The sequence below is a fragment of the Arachis hypogaea genome, chromosome 20 (assembly GCF_003086295.3).
Source record: "Arachis hypogaea cultivar Tifrunner chromosome 20, arahy.Tifrunner.gnm2.J5K5, whole genome shotgun sequence".
Classification (NCBI taxonomy): Eukaryota; Viridiplantae; Streptophyta; class Magnoliopsida; order Fabales; family Fabaceae; genus Arachis; species Arachis hypogaea.
The window spans coordinates 24,395,450-24,418,268 of NC_092055.1; the positions used below are offsets into that span (position 1 = coordinate 24,395,450).

Consider the following 22,819-nt stretch of genomic DNA (forward strand, 5'->3'; position numbering starts at 1 on the left):
ATCTGACTTGAATCGGTGGCTGGGTGGGAGACTTGAATCGGTGACTGGTGGGTGCTGTGTTGTGGGTGGCGACTGGCGAGGGTTGTGGCTCTGATACTACTGGGTGCGAGGTTGCGAGGGTCGGGCTCTGCTACTGTTGGGTGCGAGGAAGGAGGCTCGTGCTCTGCTACTGCTGGCGCTGGGTTCGAGCTTGCGAGGGACGAGGGTTGTGCGCTGTGTGCGAGGGTCGTGCGCTGATGAGCGGATAATTTATACGCTTTTTGGCATTATTTTTAGATAGTTTTTAGTATGATTTAGTTAGTTTTTAGTATATTTTTATTAGTTTTTAAGCAAAATTCACATTTCTGGACTTTACTATGAGTTTGTGTGTTTTTCTATGATTTCAGGTATTTTATGACTGAAATTGAGGGACCTGAGCAAAAATCTGATTCAGAGGCTGAAGAAGGACTGCAGATGCTGTTGGATTCTGACTTCCCTGCACTCAAAGTGGATTTTCTTGAGCTACAGAAGTCCAAATGGTGCGCTCTCAATTGCGTTGAAAATTACACATCCAGGGCTTTCCAGCAATATATAATAGTCTATACTTTGCCCGAGTTTAGATGACGCAAACTGGCGTTCAACGCCAGTTCTCTGCCCTATTCTGGCGTTAAACACCAGAAACAGGTTACAAGTTGGAGTTAAACGCCTAAAACAGGTTACAACCTGGCGTTTAACTCCAGAAATAGCCTAGGCACGTGTAAAGCTCAAGTCTCAGCCCCAGAACACACCAAGTGGGCTCCGGAAGTGGATTTCTACACTATCTATCGTAGTTTACTCATTTTCTGTAAACCTAGGTTACTAGTTTAGTATTTAAACAACTTTTAGAGATTTACTTTGTACCTCATGACATTTTCACGTTTCACATTGTATCTCTACGGCATGAGTCTCTAATCTCCATGATTGGGGGTGAGGAGCTCTGTTGTGTCTCGATGAATTAATACAATTATTTCTGTTTTCTATTCAAACACGCTTGTTTCTATCTAAGATGTTCATTCGCACTTCAATATGATGGATGTGATGATCTGTGACATTCATCACCATTCTCAACCTATGAACGCGTGCCTGACAACCACCTTCGTTCTACCTTCGATTGAATGAGTATCTCTTGGATTCCTTAATCAGAATCTTCGTGGTATAAGCTAGAATCCATTGGCAGCATTCTTGAGAATCCGGAAAGTCTAAACCTTGTCTATGGTATTCCGAGTAGGATTCAGGGATTAAATGACTGTGACGAGCTTCAAACTCACAAGGGTTGGGCGTAGTGACAGACGCAAAAGGATCAATGGATCCTATTCCAGCATGAGTGAGAACCGACAGATGATTAGCCGTGCGGTGACAGCGCACCTGGACCATTTTCACTGAGAGGACGGATGGTAGCCATTGACAATGGTGATCCACCAACACACAGCTTGCCATAGGAGGAACCTTGCGTGCGTGAAGAAGAAAACAGGGGGAAAGCAGAAATTCAGAAGACAAAGCATCTCCAAAACTCCAACATATTCTCCATTACTGCATAATAAGTATTATTTAATCCATGCTCTCTTGTTCATTTGCAAGTCAACTGATAATTATAATTGATATCCTGACTAAGAGTTACAAGATAACCATAGCTTGCTTCAAGCCAACAATCTCTGTGGGATCGACCCTTACTCACGTAAGGTATTACTTGGACGACCCAGTGCACTTGTTGGTTAGTGGTACGAATTGTGAAAAGTGTGAATTACAATTTCGTGCACCAAGTTTTTGGCGTCGTTGCCGGAGATTGTTCGAGTTTGGACAACTGACGGTTTATTTTGTTGCTTAGATTAGGAAAAATTTATCTTTTTAGTTTAGAGTCACTAAAATTGCGTCTTCTATTATTGTTTTTGGTTGAAATTTTTTTTAAATCCTTATTTTCTCTTTTTAAATTTTCGAAAATTTTTATAAACTAATAATTGAGTTTTTCTGTTTGAGTTTAGTTTCATATTTTAAGTTTGGTGTCAATTACATGTTTTTATTTTCTTTTAAATTTTCGAATTTGTGTTCATTGTTCTTTCTTGATCTTTAAGTTGTTCTTGCTATTTTTCTTGTTTGATTTTTAGTTTTTCCTGTTCTGTGTATTTTCTTGTTTTTCTTGTGCGTTTTCAAATTATCAGTATTAAAAAAAATAGTTTTTCTCTGTTTAATCCTTGCATTTGTTGAATGTGTCTATGTTCTTGTGAATAGTTGCTCCTTTGAGTCTTTCTTTCTAAAATCTTTTCAAAAATAATTTTTCTTTGATTAAATCTTGTGTCAAATTTTAAGTTTGGTGTTTTCTTGTCAGTTTTTATTTCATTTTCGAAAATTTATTTTTGGTTTTCTAAAAATTTTAAGTTAAGTGTTCTTTTTTTATGTTCTTGAGTCCTTTGAGTCTTTGAATTTTTGTTCTTCGTATTCTTGTGAATCTTCAAGGTGTTCTTGAGTCTTTCTTGCGTTTTGATCTTAAATTTTTTATGTTTGGTGTTCCTTGGTGTTTTTCCTCCAAATTTTCGAAAATAAGGAGCATTAGATCTAAAAATTTTATGTTTTGTATCTTTTTATTGTTTTTCTCTTTCCTCATTGAATTCAAAAATATCTTTTTCCTTTATTTTAATTGATTTTTTGAATTTTCCTTTTAAAAATTCAGATTTTATTTTAAAATTTTTTATTTTATCTTACCTTAGTTTTAAAATTTCAAAATTCAAATCTTTTTCAAAAAAAATCATATATTTTTCAAAATCTTATCTTATCTTATTTCAAATTTCAAATTTCAACTTCCAAAATTCAAAATTCAAATTTCAAAATTCAAATTTCAAAACTTTTTAATTTAAATTCCTTATCTTCTCTTACCTAGCTTATCTTATCTTTTCTAATCTCAAATCTTAAAATCAAATCTTTTTCATATCTTTTCTTTTTTTTATTTTATTTTATTTTCTTACAAGTATCTTTAATTTTAAGACATATCTTTTTCAAAACTTCCTAACCAATTTCTCTCTATTTTTTTCGAAAATCCTCACCCACATCTTTTTTTCAAATCTTTTTAATTAATTAATTTAGTTTTCAATTTTCTTTTATTTCTTTTTCTTCAAATTTTTGAAATTATAAGTCAATTTTTCATTTATTTTATTTTATTTCCATTTCGGTTTTCAAAAAAAAATTATTTTATTTGCAATCCGCATCATCTCCCTTTCTCCATCATGGACCTAAGTGGAAATGAACAGTCCAGAAGGACTCTGGGGTCATATACTAACCCCATTACTGCTGCATATGGGAGTAGCATCTGTATACCTCCCATCAAAGCAAGCAGTTTTGAGCTAAATCCTCAGCTCATTGTCACGGTGCAGCAAAATTGCCAGTATTTCGGTCTTCCACAAGAAGAACCTATTGAGTTTCTGGCGCAGTTCTTGCAAATTGCTGACACAGTGCGTGACAAGGAGGTAGATCAGGACGTATACAAGCTGTTGCTGTTTCCGTTTGCTGTAAAAGATCAAGCTAAGAGGTGGTTAAATAACCAACCCACAGCAAGCATAAGAACATCGAAACAGTTATCAGACAAATTCCTGAATCAATATTTTCCTCCAATAAGGATGACACAGCTAAGGCTGGACATCCAAGGCTTTAAACAAGAGGATGATGAATCCCTTTATAACGCTTAGGAGAGGTATAGAGGGATGCTAAGGAAATGCCCCTCTGAAATGTTTTCAGAGTGGGTGCAGTTAGATATCTTCTACTACGGGCTTACAGAAAAAGCTCAGGTATCTCTAGACCACTCAGCTAGTGGATCTATACACATGAGAAAGACTATTGAAGAGGCTCAAGAGCTTATCGATATAGTTGCTAGAAATCAGCATCTGTACATAAGTAATGAGTCCTCCATGAAAGAAGAAGCCAAGGCAGTATCAACTGACTTTAGTCCTCAGGAACAAGTTGCTGAACTCAATCAGCAACTATCTTCTATAACAAGGCAGTTAGCAGAAGTTAAGGAGATGCTACAAGAAACCGAAAATGCTAACAAGGATATGGAATCACAATTGAATCAGACAGAACAGCAGTTATCAAAACAAATAACAGAGGAGTTCCAAGCAGTTCAATTAAGAAGTGGAAAAATATTAAATACCTCAACTCAAGGCAGCAGAAAGCCAAGAAAAGAATAGCTAACAGAGGATGAGCAACCTGCTACCCAAAATCCCTTTGAGGATAGTAAGAGCCCAGAGAGGAATAAGTCTGGCGTTCAAACCCCAGAAAAGGGTGAAAAACTGGCGTTAAACGCCCAATCCATGTTCAGTTCTGGCGTTCAAGTGAGAGATCAGACACCTGCAAGTGCTGATAATAACTCCCTCAAGAAGGATTCTCAACCTGCCTCTGTAGGAAATAAACCTGCAGCAACTAAGGTTGAAGAATATAAAGCCAAAATGCCTTATTCTCAGAAACTCCGCCAAGCGGAGCAGGATAAGCAATTTGCCCGCTTTATAGACTATCTCAGGACTCTTGAAATAAAGATTCCATTTGCAGAGGCACTTGAGCAAATACCCTCTTATGCCAAGTTCATGAAAGAGATCTTGAGTCATAAGAAGGATTGGAGAGAAACTGAAAGAGTTCTCCTCACTGAAGAATGCAGTGCAGTCATTCTGAAAAGCTTCCCAGAAAAGCTTAAAGATCCCGGGAGCTTTATGATACCATGCATATTAGAGGGAAATTGCACCAAGATAGCTTTATGTGATCTTGGGGCAAGCATCAACCTAATACCTGCATCCACTATCAGAAAGCTTGGTTTAACTGAAGAAGTCAAACCAACCCGGATATGTCTCCAACTTGCTGATGGCTCCATTAAATACCCATCAGGCATAATTGAGGACATGATTGTTGGTGCGCAGAAATTGTGATTACACTTTAATTATGTAAAATTCATCGCTCTTTCTTTCCCTGGTAATGACGCCAAAAACATGATGCCAATACCATGGTTCACAACTTCGCACAACTAACCAGAAAGTGCACTGGGTCGTCCAAGTAATACCTTACGTGAGTAAGGGTCGAATCCCACGGAGATTGTTGGTATGAAGCAAGCTATGGTCACCTTGTAAATCTCAGTCAGGCGGATATAAAATAATAATGGAGTTTTCGAAAGTAATTAATAAAATAGGGATAGAAATATTTATGTAATTCCTTGGTGAGAATTTCAGATAAGCGTATAGAGATGCATTTGTTCCTCTGAATCTTTGCTTTCCTGCTATCTTCATCCAATCAGTCTTACTCCTTTCCATGGCTAGCTTTATGTAATGCATCACCATTGTCAATGGCTACTTTCGGTCTTCTCTCGGGAAAATGATCCAAATGCCCTGTCACAGCACAGCTAATCGTCTGGAGGCATCACCCTTGTCAATGGTTTACATCCTATCCTCTCAGTGAAAATGGTCAACGCACCCTGTCACGGCACGGCTATTCATCTGTCGGTTCTCGATCATGCTGGAATAGGATTTACTATCCTTTTGCGTTCTGTCACTACGCCCAACAATCGCGAGTTTGAAGCTCGTCACAGTCATTCAATCATTGAATCCTACTCGGAATACCACAGACAAGGTTTAGACCTTCCGGATTCTCTTGAATGCCGCCATCATTCTAGCTTACACCACGAAGATTCTGATTAAGAGATCTAAGAGATACTCATTCAGTCGAAGGTAGAACGGAAGTGGTTGTCAGACACGCGTTCATAGGGAATGATGATGATTGTCACGTTCATCACATTCAGGTTGAATTGCGAATGAATATCTTAGAAGCGAAATAAGATGAATTGAATAGAAAACAGTAGTACTTTGCATTAATCTTTGAGGAACGGCAGAGCTCCACACCTTAATCTATGGAGTGTAGAAACTCTACCGTTGAAAATACATAAGTGAAAGGTCCAGGCATGGCCGAATGGCCAGCCCCCTCTGATCTAAGAACCAGGCGTCCAAAGATGATCAAAGGATCAAAAGATTCAAAGATAATCCAAAGATGTCTAATACAATAGTAAAAGGTCCTATTTATAATAAACTAGCTACTAGGGTTTACAGAAGTAAGTAATTGATGCATAAATCCACTTCCGGGGTCCACTTGGTGTGTGCTTGGGCTGAGCTTGAATGTTACACGTGCAGAGGCTCTTTCTGGAGTTGAACGCCAGCTTTTGTGCCATTTTGGGCGTTGAACTCCACTTTGCAACTTGTTTCTGGCGCTGGACGCCAAAATTGGGCAGAGAGCTGGCGTTGAACGCCAGTTTGCGTCGTCTAAACTTGGGCAAAGTATGGACTATTATACATTTCTGGAAAGCACTGGATATCTACTTTCCAACGCAATTGGAAGCGCGCCATTTCGAGTTCTGTAGCTCCAGAAAATCCACTTTGAGTGCAGGGGTCAGAATCCAACAGCATCAGCAGTCCTTCTTCAACCTCTGAATCTGATTTTTGCTCAAGTCCCTCAATTTCAGCCAGAAAATACCTGAAATCATAAAAAAACACACAAACTCATAGTAAAGTCCAGAAATGTGAATTTAACATAAAAACTAATGAAAACATCCCTAAAAATAACTAGATCCTACTAAAAACATACTAAAAACAATGTCAAAAAGCGTATAAATTATCCGCTCATCAATTGTCAAGGTTGAGCCATTTGCTTTCCCTACTGACTTTGTAGTGCTGGAAATAGAGGAGCACAAGAGTGCAACTCTCATTCTAGGAAGACTATTCCTAGCAACTGGACGAACCCTCATTGACGTCCAAAAAGGGGAGATAACCTTGAGAGTCAATGAGGATGAGTTTAAGTTGAATGTTGTCAAAGCTATGCAACATCCAGACACATTAGAAGACTGCCTGAGCGTTGATATTATTGACTCCCTGGTGGAAGAGGTCAATATGACTGAGAGTCTCGAATCAGAGCTAGAGGACATTTTTAAAGATGTTCAGCCAGATCTGGAGGAACCAGAGGAAATAAAAGCACCTCTGAAAACTCCTCAGGAAGAGGAGAAACCTCCTAAACCCAAGCTCAAACCACTACCACCATCCATGAAATATGCATTTCTGGGAGAAGGTGACACTTTTCCTGTAATCATAAGCTCTGCTTTAGAGCCACAGGAAGAGAAAGCACTAATTCAGGTGCTAAGGACTCACAAGACAGCTCTTGGGTGGTCCATAAGTGATCTTAAAGGCATTAGCCCAGCCAGATGCATGCACAAGATCCTATTGGAGGATGATGCTAAGCCAGTGGTTCAACCACAGAGGCGGCTAAATCCCGCCATGAAGGAGGTGGTGCAGAAAGAGGTCACTAAGTTACTAGAGGCTGGGATTATTTATCCTATTTCTGATAGCCCCTGGGTGAGCCCTGTCCATGTTGTCCCTAAGAAGTGAGGTATGACAGTGGTTTATAATGAAAAAAATGAACTGGTTCCTACAAGAACAGTTACAGGGTGGCGTATGTGTATTGACTACAGAAGGCTCAATACAGCCACCAGGAAGGATCACTTCCCTTTACCATTCATAGACCAGATGCTAGAAAGACTAGCAGGTCATGAATACTACTACTTTTTGGATGGCTATTCAGGTTATAACCAAATTGCAGTAGATCCTCAGGACCAAGAGAAAACAGCATTCACATGTCCATCTAGAGTATTTGCATACAGAAGAATGCCTTTTGGTCTGTGCAATGCACCTGCAACCTTTCAGAGGTGCATGCTCTCTATCTTCTTTGATATGGTAGAGAAATTTCTGGAAGTCTTCATGGATGACTTCTCAGTATTTGGAGACTCATTTAGCTCCTGTCTTAACCATCTAGCACTTGTTCTGAAAAGATGCCAAGAGACTAACCTGGTTTTAAATTGGGAAAAATGACACTTTATGGTGACTGAAGGAATTGTCCTTGGGTATAAAATTTTGAACAAGGGAATAGAGGTGGATCAAGCTAAGGTAGAGGTAATTGAAAAATTACCACCACCCACCAATGTTAAGGCAATCAGAAGCTTTCTGGGGCATGCAGGATTCTATAGGAGGTTTATAAAGGATTTTTCAAAAATCGCAAAACCTCTGAGCAATCTGCTAGCTGCTGACACGCTATTTATATTTGACACAGAGTGTCTGCAGGCGTTTGAAACTCTGAAAGCTAAGCTGGTCACAGCACCAGTTATTTCTGCACCAGATTGGACATTACCTTTGGAACTAATGTGTGATGTTAGTGACCATGCCATTGGTGCAGTATTGGGACAGAGGCATAACAAGCTTCTGCATGTCATTTATTATGCTAGTCGTGTTTTAAATGATGCCCAGAAAAATTACACAACCATAGAAAAAGAGCTGCTTGCAGTGGTTTATGCCATTGACAAGTTTAGATCATACTTAGTAGGATCAAAAGTGATTGTGTACACTGACCATGCTGCTTTTAAATATCTACTCACAAAGCAGGATTCAAAGCTCAGGCTCATAAGATGGGTGTTGCTTCTGCAAGAGTTTGATATAGAAATAAGAGACGGAAAAGGGACAGAGAATCAAGTAGCTGATCACCTATCCAGGATAGAACCAGTAGCAGGAGCATCCCTCCCTCCTACTGAGATCTCTGAAACCTTTCCGGATGAGCAATTGTTTGCTATTCAGGAAGCTCTGTGGTTTTCAGACATTGCAAACTATAAGACTCAAGGTTCTCCTTCTGTAACCATGGAGAGGAAGCATGAAAAGCTTCTCTCAATACAGAGTCAAACAAAACCCCCCACATTCAAACTCTAAGTTTGGTGTTGGGAGGCCACAACCAAACTCTAAGTTTGGTGTTGAGAGGCCCCAACCCTGCTCTGATTATCTGTGAGGCTCCATGAGAGCTCACTGTCAAGCTATTGACATTAAAGAAGCGCTTGTTGGGAGGAAACCCAATGTTATTTAATTATATCTATTTATTTTCCATTGCTATTTTATATTTTCTTTAGGTTGATGATCATGTGAAGTCACAAAAACAACTGAAAAATCAAAAATAGAATAAAAACAGCATTAAAAATAGCTCACCCTGGAGGAAGAGCTTACTGGGCATTTAAACGCCAGTAAGAAGCATCAGACTGACGTTTAACGCCAGAAAGAAGCATCAAGTTGGCATTAAACGCTAGAAACAAGCACCAGACTGGCGTTTAACGCCAGAACAGAGCATCAAGTTGGCGTTTAACGCCAAGAAAGGGAGAAAAGCTGGTGTTTAACGCCAGAAACAAGCAGTAGTCTAGCGTTAAATGCCAGGATTGCACACTAAGGGCATTTTTGCACGCCCCAATGGAGCAGGAATGATAAGTCCTTGACCCCTCAGGATCTGTGTATCCCACAGGATCCCCACCTGCCACACCTTTTCATAGACACTTCCCCCACCCTTGGCAGAACCCACCACACATCTCCATCTCCTTCTTTCCTCCTTCTTTTGCTCGAGGACGAGCAAATATTTTAAGTTTGGTATGGAAAAAGCATTGCTTTTTTTTGTTTTTCCATAACCACTAATGTCCCAAGGGATGCACTTTCCTCCACAAAACTATTGGGAGCAGATTAACACCTCCCTAGGAGAATTAAGTTCCAAAATGGGACAACTAAGGGTAGAGCACCAAGAGCATTCCATCCTCCTCCATGAAATTAGAGAAGATCAAAGAGCTATGAGGGAGGAGCAACAAAGGCAAGGAAGAGACATAGAGGAGCTCAAGAGCACTATTGGTTCTTCAAAAGGAAGAAGACGCCACCCTCACTAAGGTGGACCCGTTCCTTAATCTCCTTGTCTATTTATTTTTTCTGTTTTCATTCTCTATGCTTTATTTATGTTTGTGTCTTCATTACATGATCATTAGTATCTAGTGTCTATGTCTTAAAGCTATGAATGTCCTATGAATCCATCACCTTTTTTAAATGAAAAATATTTTAATTACAAAAGAACAAGAAGTACATGATTTCGAATTCATCCTTGAAACTAGTTTAATTATTTTGATGTGGTGACAATACTTTTTTGTTTTCTGAATGAATGCTTGAATAGTGCATATGTCTTTTGAATTTGTTGTTTATGAATGTTAAAATTGTTGGCTCTTGAAAGAATGATGAAAAGGAGAAATGTTGTTGATAATCTGAAAAATCATAAAATTGATTATTGAAGCACTACAACAAATAAGGGTTTTCGCAACGGTCAAAAACCGTTGCCGTAGATTGAAAAACCGTTCCTAAAACTTTAGGCAATGCTTTGGCAACGGTTTTTGACCTGTGGTATATGCGGCCGTTGCCAATGGTCAAAGGCAACGGTTTTTTACCTAAGGCAATAGTAACCAAAAAACCGTTGCCAAAATTACTGGCATAGACAACGGTTTTGAAAGAAAATTTTAAACAACGGTTTTGAACCGTTACTCGATAAGCAACGGTTTTAAAACGTTCTCTTTCATAATCCAACGGTTTAAAACCATAACTGAATAGGCAACGGTTTTAAACTGTTGTAGTTTTATTATTCACAAAGCCAACGGTTTTAAAGCGTTACTGTTGGTGTCGTTTTTTGGCAACGGTTTTAATATCATTGCCATTTTATAGTCGTCTAAGACAACGGTTTTAAAACGTTACCATTTGTGTCCTTTTTTGGCAACAGTTTTAATTTCAATTTTTTTAATTATTTAATGTCAATAAATAATCTAAACTATTTGAATAAATTCACTAAAGAAAAATAATTGCACATTTCCCATTAAATTTGACTTATAAACATTGTTGTCAGATCCACAATCACATTATTTGCTAGTAAGAATAAAATATATGTATATGTCCTTATGTTTCTAAAAGAAACAAGACTAATATTCTCAATTGAACATATTCCCAAATAGCTTCTTTATCTTTAATCCTCTTGCAGTTTGTGAAAATTAATGGACAAATATTTGAATTCCTTGCCACTGTGCCCAATTTGCTCAAGTTGTTTACAGCTTCACCAGTAGGACCAATTGCCTCTCCTTCAATATCTAGAGTAATTTCTTCTCTATCTTCCAACTGTCCTGCATGAATCTTCAAGCATTCTGTAGGTCCTCATGTTTTCTTCACTGTTGTCTCTATACAAAGAGACTAATTAAAATTACCATAATATATTTAAAGATACTAAAACTACTAGAAAAGATGCAGAATGAACTAGAAACTTCCCCAAAGAATGAACTAGAAACTTTTCGAAAAAAGAAAGAAGAAAGAATGAACTAGGACTAAATAGAAAAGATGCAGAAGCTAAAAAAATAGATAGCTTGCAGTGAAAGTAAACTGAACTATTATTTAGAAAAATGATAGCAATTACACCTCAATTACATAGAGAGAGAGTTATTTATAGCCTAGTGCATCAAGTAAAAATCACAGACTCTCACAACTGCTATAAGAAAACTAACTATTTAACACTTGAGTCTTGATTTTCTTGTTCAGGTTTTGCTATTTAACTTGAGTCTTAATTTTATTGAAAGCCTAGCTCAAATTAATCAATTCAAGTAAATTAATTGTGCTTATTAATGAAAATAACAAAAAACCATGTCCTCACATACAACCATTTTCATCATCATGCTCACCAAACACTCTTTTTCAACCCCCGCCCTGCCGCCCCTCACCAATTAATAGATCCAATAAATTATTTATTAAAATATATCCCTATTATACAAAGAAGTTATCATATATAAATCTTTCATAGCAGTAAATTTAAAGAGAAATGATGTCATAAAATGTTTTTAAAGAGATCAAAAATTTACCTTTCACAGTATTATCTATGACCTTAGTCTCAGTTGGATTAATATAATCCTTGTCCTGCTCCTCTATATTATTTCCTTCATTCTCATCCAATTGCTCTTTACCTGTAGTGTAGCTCAATTGTAGAAGATTTAAATTTTGGATTCATTGTGATTCAATATGATTAAGAAAAAAGTTCAAATAGTAAAGACTATGATAGAGAATATAAAAAAAATAAATAAATATGTTAAAACTTATAATATCAGTGCTAGAAGAAGCTATGAAAGTACTAGTTTTTGAAGAAGATAAAAAGTATATACCAAGTCAATTTATGACTATTAAAGCCAAGACTTATTACATACTCATCTTTTCATATATTCCTGAGTATGGTATCTATATCCTTCTCACAGTAAATGATCCAAAAGAAAAAAGATACCGTTTGATTTCTCTGCAACACTCATCAAGAACTATGAGTTAGTTATAGCATTTCCTAAGGCATCTCTTGCACACTGCTACCTCTGATATCAAGGTAACGCAAGCTTATCAAATCACATATTCTTTTAGGTAAACTTGTGAGTTTAGGGTAGTTTTTCAACAATAGTATCTGCAAATTATGCAGATCACAAATGGAATCTGGTAGTGTCTGCAATGGAGTGTTAGAGAGGTCAAGAAAACACAGATGAATCAGTTTTCCAATACTCTTATCCTATTCTGACCAAAATCAGAATAGCACTATACCAAATCAATGTTAAAATTAAAATAGCATTTCCAGAGAACCAATTTCCAAATCAAAATCAAACAGCATTATACTACATCAATATAAAATTAATATTAAAACCAAAACAAAACCAGAATAACATTTTCAGAGACCTAATTGCCAAATCAAAATTATAACAGTATTATAACAAATGAATATTAAAATTAAAACAAAATCAGAGCAGCATTGACAGAGAACCAGTTACATACTAAATCAATATTAAAATTAAAATAAAATCACAACAGCATTTTCAAATAATAATTTAGTGAACAAAAGCAACAGCAAAAGATTAGTAAATCCCACATTCCCATACTTTATTCCACTCCCTAATCGCAACACCATAATCAGTTAATCACATCTCATCTCATAATCCAAACTCTAATCACTATTCAAAGGACTGAAACAAACACAAAAGCAAAAACTCACACACCACTTTCCTTTCTTCTTCTTAACTCCAACAAAAATGGCCAACAGCCAAACACGCCCTAACTAAACAAAAGAAAATCAGAGAAAAAGACCACTTACCACAGATGACAACCCACAATCAGCCAAGGCGGTGAAGCAGAAGCAGCGAGGTAGAAGCAGGGAAGCAGAATTAAATATAATACTAAGTTCTCCCTCACCTTTATAATGATTTTCCAGTGAACAAAAAAGTTAGCAAATTAAATATAATACTAAGCCTAATGCTAATAATGTTTACTAATAGAGAGAGGGAACGAGGAAAAGAAAGATAACTATTAGGATAAAATTTGTGGAAAGAAGACTAAATAAAACATTTAAACAATTCGACTACCTGATGTTTCTCAGAGCAGTACCACACTTGTCTGCAACCACTGCAGAGTTTATCTCCTTTCCATGTTACACACCAATTGCAAAAAGCAGCTAAAAGAAAAAAAGATTCCCATCTTTTAATAAGATGTGCCTAATCAATAGAAGTACTAATACACTGATCTTAATGTGAAAACAGGTCATATATTATACAAAGCAAAAATAATAGTAGAAATAATGCACAGTATAGCAACAATAAAAATACAATGTAAGAGCAGCTTGTTCAGGGCATCAAATTAAGTCTGAGATTGAAATGTAGCAAAAGCATAGTGCCACAAAATAAAAAAGATGGATTGCATGTATTCATGAACTCTATAACTCATGCAATAACTCATTAACTCTAGAATGCTACTCCTCATAAGGAAATAGTCACCAGTTATAATCCATCTCCATGTTTACAGTATCTTTAGGGTGGTGAAGTGTGATAATCCATCTCTATGTTTATAGGGAGTGTTATAAAGCTTAATTTACATAAAAGTTGCATCACTCAATCACCTAGAATATTATCACTGAGAGAACCCATCATTTAAACTCAGAGAACTAGTGACCAAAATAGACAGCATTATACCAAATTAAAATTCCAATCAAAACAGAAACCAAATCAATTAAACTCCAACAACAGTGACCATGGTTACAGCAAAATGGAGAATTCAAACTCAATGGAATCAAAAACAGAAATGAATTCAATGGAATTCAAAACAGAGACAGCTTACAATAAAAGTACGAAGCAGCAGCAACAGGAGTGGCAGCCCCCTTCTCCCCGGTCCGTGATTCCGGCGACCAGAGGCACGGCGGTACGGTGTGTTTTCCAGTGACAATCGACGGTGGCAGCGGCTCTTCTTTTGGTGGCGACAAGCATGAACGGCGGCTCCTCTCCACGGCCACGGCGACGGACCTTCGACGGCGATAGTGGAATTCATACGCGACGGAGCTGGCAGCACAGGCGGCGTCTTTTTTCTCCCCTACGAGCTTCCTTCCTCACGCATCTCTTCTCCCTTGCGACAGCAATGACATCACGGCAGCGGCGGTGTGACGGGTTCAACGGAGGCAGAGCGACGGTGACGCGACGGTGCGGCTTCGACGGCGTTCGGCTCCTCGGCGGCTTCAGATCTGACGGTGACATGACCTCTCTTCTCTTCCTTTGCTGTGTGTGCATGGGTTGAAAGAGAAAAGGGGGGTGAAGGGCTGCGTGTTTCATGCTGGGAAAAGGAGAAAATTAGGGTTTCTTTTGTTTAAGGTAGGAATTTAGGGTAAAATGAAATTGGGAATTTAGAGTTAAAGGAATTTGTTGTATCAATTTATTAATTGATTTTTAATTATGCATTCTCATTTAAAATTATAAGACGAAATAATTAATTTTTTACTCATAAAAAATAAAGTATTAAATTACATGAATATCAATTATTTAAATCAAATTATATAATGTAAAATATTCATAATAAGGAATAAAGTATTAATAAGGAACTTAATTAAATCATAAATTATTTATAATAAAAGTTATTTAACTTAAATTATATAATTCTTTTTTATTTATTAATTACTGAAATTATGTGAAACATTCAATTATAATAAAAATTTTAATAAAATTTAAATTAATTTAAATTTTAATTTTCATGAAACTCTAATTAATTATTCTCAGTCAAATAATTTTCTTAAAATAAAATTCTCAACAATTATAATAAATTGTAAATAACTCATTATTTAATTTTTTGAAAATTTGGATTGTTACAGCTCTGAGTCTGATGGCTTAATTGGTGTACGTTAGAGTTACGTTGATGGTGGAGGGAGGAAGAGCGCGCTCTGATATTTTTTTTTAAGAGATCAGTGTCCTTAATTATCTTAGAGAGAAATTTTTTCAATAAATATATAATATTTATTCTAAAATTATTTTAATTTTATTTTTTTATAATAATATTTATTATATATTTATAATAAAAATATAAAATATTTATTATAAATTAATTTTATTTTTATTTTTTTAAATAATATTTGTTATATATTTATAACAAAAATATATAATATTTATTATAAATTTATTTTAATTTTATTTTTCAAAAAAATATTCGTTATATATTTATAACAATAGTTTTTGAGTATTTTATAAATTCAGTATTTATAGAAAAATAGTTTTAATTTATATGATTATTTAAAATTATTTTTATTGGTATTGTTTAATTTGTATAATTATTTAAATAATATTAGAAAATTGTTGTTTCATAAACAATTGTTGTAATGGTTATAAAACCGTTCTTTAAAATAGTCAAAGAGAACGGTTTTATTTCATTACTATAGCATAATAAAAAATTGAACTTCAACAGCAACACTGTAAAAATCGTTGTCTAAGACCATCTAATAGAACGGTTTTAAAGTGTAGCATTTTGGCAACGGTTTTTATGCGTTTTCTTTGTACAATTATTTAAACAACGATAAAAAATCGTTGCTTAAATACAAATCATGGTAACGGTTATAAAACCGTTCTTTAAAATAGTCAAAGAGAACGGTTTTAATTTGTTGCTATAAAATAATGAAAAATTGAATTCAACGGTAACACTATAAAAAACCGTTGTCTAAACCTATCTACAAGAACGGTTTTAAGATGTTACAAAATTTGGCGTTGCTAAAGGCCATATTTGTTGTAGTGAAGCAAGAAAAAGCAGTGAATACCAAAGCTTGCAAAAAAAAAGGAAAAGAAAAATGGCAAAAAAAAAAGAGGGAAAAGAAAAAGCAAGCAGAAAAAGCCAAAAGCTCTTTAAACCAAAAGGCAAGAGCAAAAAGCCAATAGCCCTTAAAACCAAAAGGCAAGGATAATAAAAAAGGATCCAAGGCTTTGAGCATCAATGGATAGGAGGGCCCAAAAGCAATAAAATCCTGGCCTAAGCGGCTAAACCAAGCTGTCCCTAACCATGTGCTTGTGGCGTGAAGGTGTCAAGTGAAAACTTGAGACTGAGCGGTTAAAGTCGAGGTCCAAAGCAAAAAGAAGAGTGTGCTTAAGAACCCTAAACACCTCTAATTGGGGACTCTAGCAAAGCTGAGTCACAATCTGAAAAGGTTCACCCAGTTATGTGTCTGTGGCATTTATGTATCCGGTGGTAATACTGGAAAACAAAGTGCTTAGGGCCACGGCCAAGACTCATAAAGTAGTTGTGTTCAAGAATCAACATACTAAACTAGGAGAATCAATAACACTATCTGAATTCTGAGTTCCTATAGATGCCAATCATTCTGAACTTCAAAGGATAAAGTGAGATGCCAAAACTGTTCAGAGGCAAAAAGCTACTAGTCCCGCTCATTTGATTGGAGCTAAGTTTCATTGATATTTTGGAATTTATAGTATATTCTCTTCTTTTTATCCTATTTGATTTTCAGTTGCTTGGGAACAAGCAACAACTTAAGTTTGGTGTTGTGATGAGCGGATAATTTATACGCTTTTTGGCATTGTTTTTAGATAGTTTTTAGTATGATTTAGTTAGTTTTTAGTATATTTTTATTAGTTTTTAAGCAAAATTCACACTTCTGGACTTTACTATGAGTTTTTGTGTTTTTCTGTGATTTCAGGTATTTTCTGGCTGAAATTGAGGGACCTGAGCAAAAATCTGATTCAAAGGCTGAAGGACTGCAGATGCTGTTGGATTCTGACCTCCCTGCACTCAAAGTGGATTTTCTAGAGCTACATGAGTCCAAATGGCGCGCTCTCAATTGCGTTGAAAAGTAGACATCCAGGGCTTAACAGCAATATATAATAGTCCATACTTTGCCCGAGTTTAGACGATGCAAACTGGCGTTCAACGCCAGCTCTCTGCCCTATTCTGGCGTTAAACACCAGAAACAGGTTACAAGTTGGAGTTAAATGCCCAAAATAGCCTAGGCACGTGTAAAGCTCAAGTCTCAACCCCAGCACACACCAAGTAGGCCCCGGAAGTGGATTTCTACACTATCTATCGTAGTTTACTCATTTTCTGTAAACCTAGGTTACTAGTTTAGTATTTAAACAACTTTTAGAGATTTATTTTGTACCTCATGACATTTTCACGTTTCACATTGTATCTCTACGGCATGAGTCTCTAAACTCCATGATTGGGGGTGAGGAGCTCTGCTGTGTCTCGATGAATTAATACAATTATTTCTGTTTTCTATTCAAACACGCTTGTTTCTATCTAAGATGTTCATTCGCACTTCAATATGATGGATGTGATGATCCGTGACATTCATCAGCATTCTCAACCTATGAACGCGTGCCTGACAACCACCTCCGTTCTACCTTCGATTGAATGAGTATCTCTTGGATTCCTTAATCAGAATCTTCGTGGTATAAGCTAGAATCCATTGGTAGCATTCTTGAGAATCCGGAAAGTCTAAACCTTGTCTGTGGTATTCCGAGTAGGATTCAGGGACTGAATGACTGTGACGAGCTTCAAACTCACAAGGGTTGGGTGTAGTGACAGACACAAAAGGATCAATGAATTCTATTCCAGCATGAGTGAGAACCGACAGATGATTAGCTGTACGGTGACAGCGAACCTGGACCATTTTCACTGAGAGGACGGATGGTAGCCATTGACAACGGTGATCCACCAACACACAGCTTGCCATAGGAGGAACCTTGCCTGCGTGAAGAAGAAGACAGGGGGAAAGCAGAGATTCAGAAGATAAAGCATCTCCAGAACTCCAACATATTCTCCATTACTGCATAATAAGTATTATTTAATCCATGCTCTCTTGTTCATTTGCAAGTCAACTGATAATTATAAGTGATATCCTGACTAAGAGTTACAAGATAACCATAGCTTGCTTCAAGCCAACAATGTCTGTGGGATCGACCCTTACTCACGTAAGCTATTACTTGGACGACCCAGTGCACTTGCTGGTTAGTGGTACGAATTGTGAAAAGTGTGAATTACAATTTCGTGCACCATGCGCCACTGGTTAGGGCTCACTTCTGCTCAGTAATCGCGCTCAAGGGAATTGGGGTTTGGCCGTTTGGGGGTGGGGGGGAGTGGGTTGGTTTTTAAGGGTTTTTTTTACTAAACCGGTTCGGTTCGGTTCAATTAGGGTTTTCCTGGTCAGAACCGAAAACCGAACCGAACCACAAAAAACTGCAAAACACATTTTCGGTTGGTTTTGTTCGATTTTCGGTTTTTTCGGTTCGGTTGGTCGGTTTAGTTCGGTCCAGATCGATTTTGAACACCCATAATTATGACTACACAAAAGTAAGCTAGACTCCAATACCTCATCACCAAGCTCCATATCTTCACTTCCAACATCCGTAACATCCGACAACTGCGTGACCTATAGCTCCAAAACAAACAGAGTACCAAAAGGAGGAAGATCCTTATCAAAACTCATTTAAATAAAATCCCTAAAACAATCACCGAAAACACATCAACAGCTACAAATCAAGCCAAGAGAATTGTTTTTACATAATTAGTTAATCTATACAAATGTAGGATACACATAACCATATAATCTCATAAGAATGAAAAATATTAAAATAATATGCAGGACGCATATCAGCATATAACTAAAAAAATATGCAGTGAGCATATAAGCATAAAATTAAATCATTAAAACACTCATATAAGCATTCCATGGTTAGCATGTTGCAAATACAAGTAGCATTTACTTCAATTCAGTAAACAAATTCAGCCACTGCATCACCCTATGGTTATCTATTTTACATACTTGCATGATCATCATGTATGGATAATATACACACACCATAGATAAAAAAGCATTCATATTAGCATACCAAAAAATTAAATTATGCTATCCCATCATCCATATAAGCACATGTAGGATACACATAACCATATAATCCCATAAGCATGAAAAATATTAAAATAATATGCAAGAAGCATATGAGCATATAACTAAAAAATATGCAGTGAGCATATAAGCATAAAATTACATCATTAAAACACTCATATAAGCATTCCATGGTTAGCATGTTGCAAATACAAGTAGCATTCACTTCAATTTAGTAAACAAATTCAGCCACTGCATCACCCTATGGTTATCTATTTTACATACTTGCATGATCATCATGTACGGATAATATACGCACACCATAGATAAAAATGTTAGATTTCTTTATAAAACCAGTAATTTACGTACCTCCAGCCATTGCCAATAAATTCTTTGATTTAATTTGGAACTTCCAATTCTTGAATCACAGAGAGCCAGATGGAATCAAGGTGTATCTTTTTTCTTATGATCAGAATTGGGGACCCAAATTTTATAAAGTTTATGATGAACATTCGTGTGTTCTTTCCATCAAAGAACAGACCAACTGTCAATATAATAATGAATAATTACAATACCACCCAAACTAATTTCTATATTAACAAATTGGACCACAATTAGAATAAAAATTCTAACAATCTCCCACTTGGTCCAACATTTGTTACGTATAGTTTGTAATTACATACTATGCTTAAACAATTAAGACAAATTACACGAATCATAGCGGTAGTTTTTCATTAATCGAGTATTACCTTCTATGTATTACAATGTAATATCTCCTAACTGAATAAACTCTTCATGTGGTATTTCTGTAGGAATAAGCCCAATGCTTATTCCAGGTCTTTCACTGAATTTTATTTGTCATTCTCAATCATGTATGCGTATATATACTGACCAAATGAGAAACAAACAATAATAGGAATTTCATATCCAAATATGTCATATAATATAACATAAGTCATATAAGTGACATTACAGAACATAAACCCATACTAGTAACATGATCCTTAAACAATCCTGGTGGCATGCCTTTTGTCAAAGGATCCGCTATCATCTGTTTAGTACTAATATGCTCTATCTGTACCTCATTAGACCTAACTCGGTCTTTAATGGCTAAGTACTTAATATCGATGTGCTTACTTCGACTACTATTTCTATTATTCTTAGCCATAAATACAGCAACTGAATTGTCACAATATATTCTTAATGGCTTAGAGATACAATCCATAATCTTAAGCCCAGAGATAAAATTCTTTAACCAAACACCTTGTGATGTAGCCTCAAAACATGCAATAAACTCGGCTTCCATGGTAGAAGTGGCTACAAGTGATTGTTTTGCACTCTTCCAAGATACTGCTCCATCAGCAAGCATAAAGATGTATCCTGACGTTGACTTTCTAGAATCAACACATCCCGCCAAGTCTGAATCTGAGTATCCAACAATTTCCAAATTTTCGGTTCGTCTATATGTAAGCATGAAGTTCTTGGTCCCTTGAAGGTACCTTAAGACCTTCTTTGTAGCTCTCCAATGGATAATTCCTGGATTGCTTTGATATCTTCCTAACATGCTAACAGCAAAAGCAATGTCAGGTCTTGTACAGACCTGAGCATACATTAGGCTTCCAACGGCTGAAGCATAAGGAATATTTTGCATCTGTTTCTTTTCAAGTTTATTTTTGGGACATTGATCTAAGCAAAATTTGTCACCTTTCACAATAGGTGCAACACTTGCTGAACAATTTTGCATTTTAAACCTCTCAAGAACTTTATTAATATAGGCTTCTTGAGATAAACCTAAAATTCCTTTATGTTTATCTCTATGAATCTTTATGCCAATGACATAAGATGCATCACCCATATCTTTCATATCAAAATGTCTAGAGAGAAATTGTTTCACTTCATGTAACAACCCTAAATCATTTGTTGCAAGCAAAATATCATCTACATATAAGATGAGAAATATGATCTTGCTCCCACTAACCTTGTGATATATACATTGATCAGAAATATTTTCAATGAACCCAAATGAAGAAATCATATTGTGAAACTTCAAATACCACTGTCGGGAAGCCTGCTTAAGACCATACATTGCTCTCTTAAGCTTGCAAACTAACTCCTTACCAGCACTTGAGATGAACCCTTCGGGTTGTCTCATATAGACCTCTTCTTCCAAATCTCCATTAAGGAATGTCGTTTTCACATCCATTTGATGCAATTCCATGTCAAAGTGTGCTACCAATGCCATAATGATGCGGAAAGAGTCTTTCTTTGAAACAGGAGAAATGGTTTCCCTGTAGTCAACTCCTTCCCTTTGAGTAAATCCTTTGGCAACAAGTCGAGCCTTGTAGCGCTCAATATTTCCTGATGAATCCTTCTTGGTTTTAAAGACCCATTTACAGCCAATGGCCTTTTCCCCATCAAGCAATTCTACAAGATCCCAAACTTGGTTATCTGCCATAGAATTCATTTCATCCTTCATAGCATCTAGCCATAAATTGGAATTACGACTTTTCATTGCTTGTGAAAATGTCGTTGGGTCATTTTCATCACAAACATCATAGTCAGACTCAGCAAGATATACTACATAGTCACTAGAAATTGCAGGCTTTCTAATTCTTGTTGATCTTCTTAATGTTGCATCATCAACCTCTTGTAAAGGTAGTGGCATAACAGGTTCTCCCTCTTCTTGAAGTTGCTCTTGAGCAATATGTTCTTGAACAACATTTTCATTATGAAGAGTTTGATCCTCCACTATATGATCTACTTGAACATTATCTTCATGATGTGGAACATCAGTAACAGGTTGTTCTGTATTGAGCCTATCTGTATGGGCATTGTATTGAATAATCACTCTTGTACATGGAGAGGTTTAACAAACATTATCATTCTCAACAACTTTAGGAGGATGATTTCTCCCACTTTCCACATCATGCTCTAAAAAACTTGCATTTCTAGATTCAACTATTTTACTTGAATGGGAGGTACAATAAAATCTGTAACCCTTAGACTTTTCTGCATAGCTGATAAAATAAGCACTTATCGTCCTTGGGTCCAACTTCCTTTCTTGTGGATTATAAACCCGAACTTCAGCAGGACAACCCCAAATGCGTATATGATTCAAACTAGGTTTTCAACCTTTTCATAGCTCAAATGGCGTTTTAGAAACTGCCTTTGTTGGAACTCTAATTAATATATACGCAGCTGTCTTAAGGGCTTCACTCCACAAGGATAAAGAAAGATTGGAGTTGCTAAGCATACTCCTCACCATATCCAGCAAAGTCCTATTTCTTCTTTTAGCTACACCATTTTGATCTGGTGTGCCAGGCATGGTGTATTGTGCCACAATACCATGCTCTTGAAGATACTTTACAAATGGACCAGGTGCTTGCCCACTTCCAGTATATCTCCCTTAGAATTCTCCACCTCTATCTGATCTCACGATCTTAATTTTCTTTCCGTATTGTTTCTCTACTTCAGCTTTATAAACTTTAAAAGCGTCCAATGCCTCATATTTATTATGAAGCATATAGAGATACATATATCGTGAATAATCATCAATAAAGGAGATGAAGTATTTCTGACCACTTAAGGACATATCAGGACAACATATGTCAGTGTGAATTATTTCTAATATGTCAGAACTCCTCTTAGCACCTTTTTGAGACTTTTTGGTTTGCTTTCCCTTAATGCAATCCACACAAGTATCAAAATCAGTAAAGTCTAGAGTTTCAAGAACTCCATCACTTACTAATTTCTTTATTCT

The 22,819-nt window shown here is 36.3% G+C and overlaps 1 long non-coding RNA gene across 3 annotated transcripts; it reads right to left on the reverse strand.

Annotated features, from left to right (window-relative positions):
• Positions 1 to 10,701: 10,701 nt before the first annotated feature.
• On the reverse strand, positions 10,702 to 14,593 carry LOC112783150 (uncharacterized). Of its 3 annotated transcripts, XR_011878350.1 has the most exons (5): positions 14,031 to 14,588; positions 13,283 to 13,371; positions 13,015 to 13,112; positions 11,756 to 11,857; positions 10,702 to 11,083 (listed from the first exon to the last, which is right to left on the reverse strand). It is a non-coding gene; the product is annotated as an uncharacterized lncRNA (long non-coding RNA). The 3 variants fall into 3 exon arrangements; XR_011878351.1 differs by lacking the exon at positions 13,015 to 13,112 and having other exon boundaries at positions 14,031 to 14,593; XR_011878349.1 differs by lacking the exons at positions 13,015 to 13,112; positions 13,283 to 13,371; positions 14,031 to 14,588 and having other exon boundaries at positions 11,756 to 12,961.
• Positions 14,594 to 22,819: the final 8,226 nt, after the last annotated feature.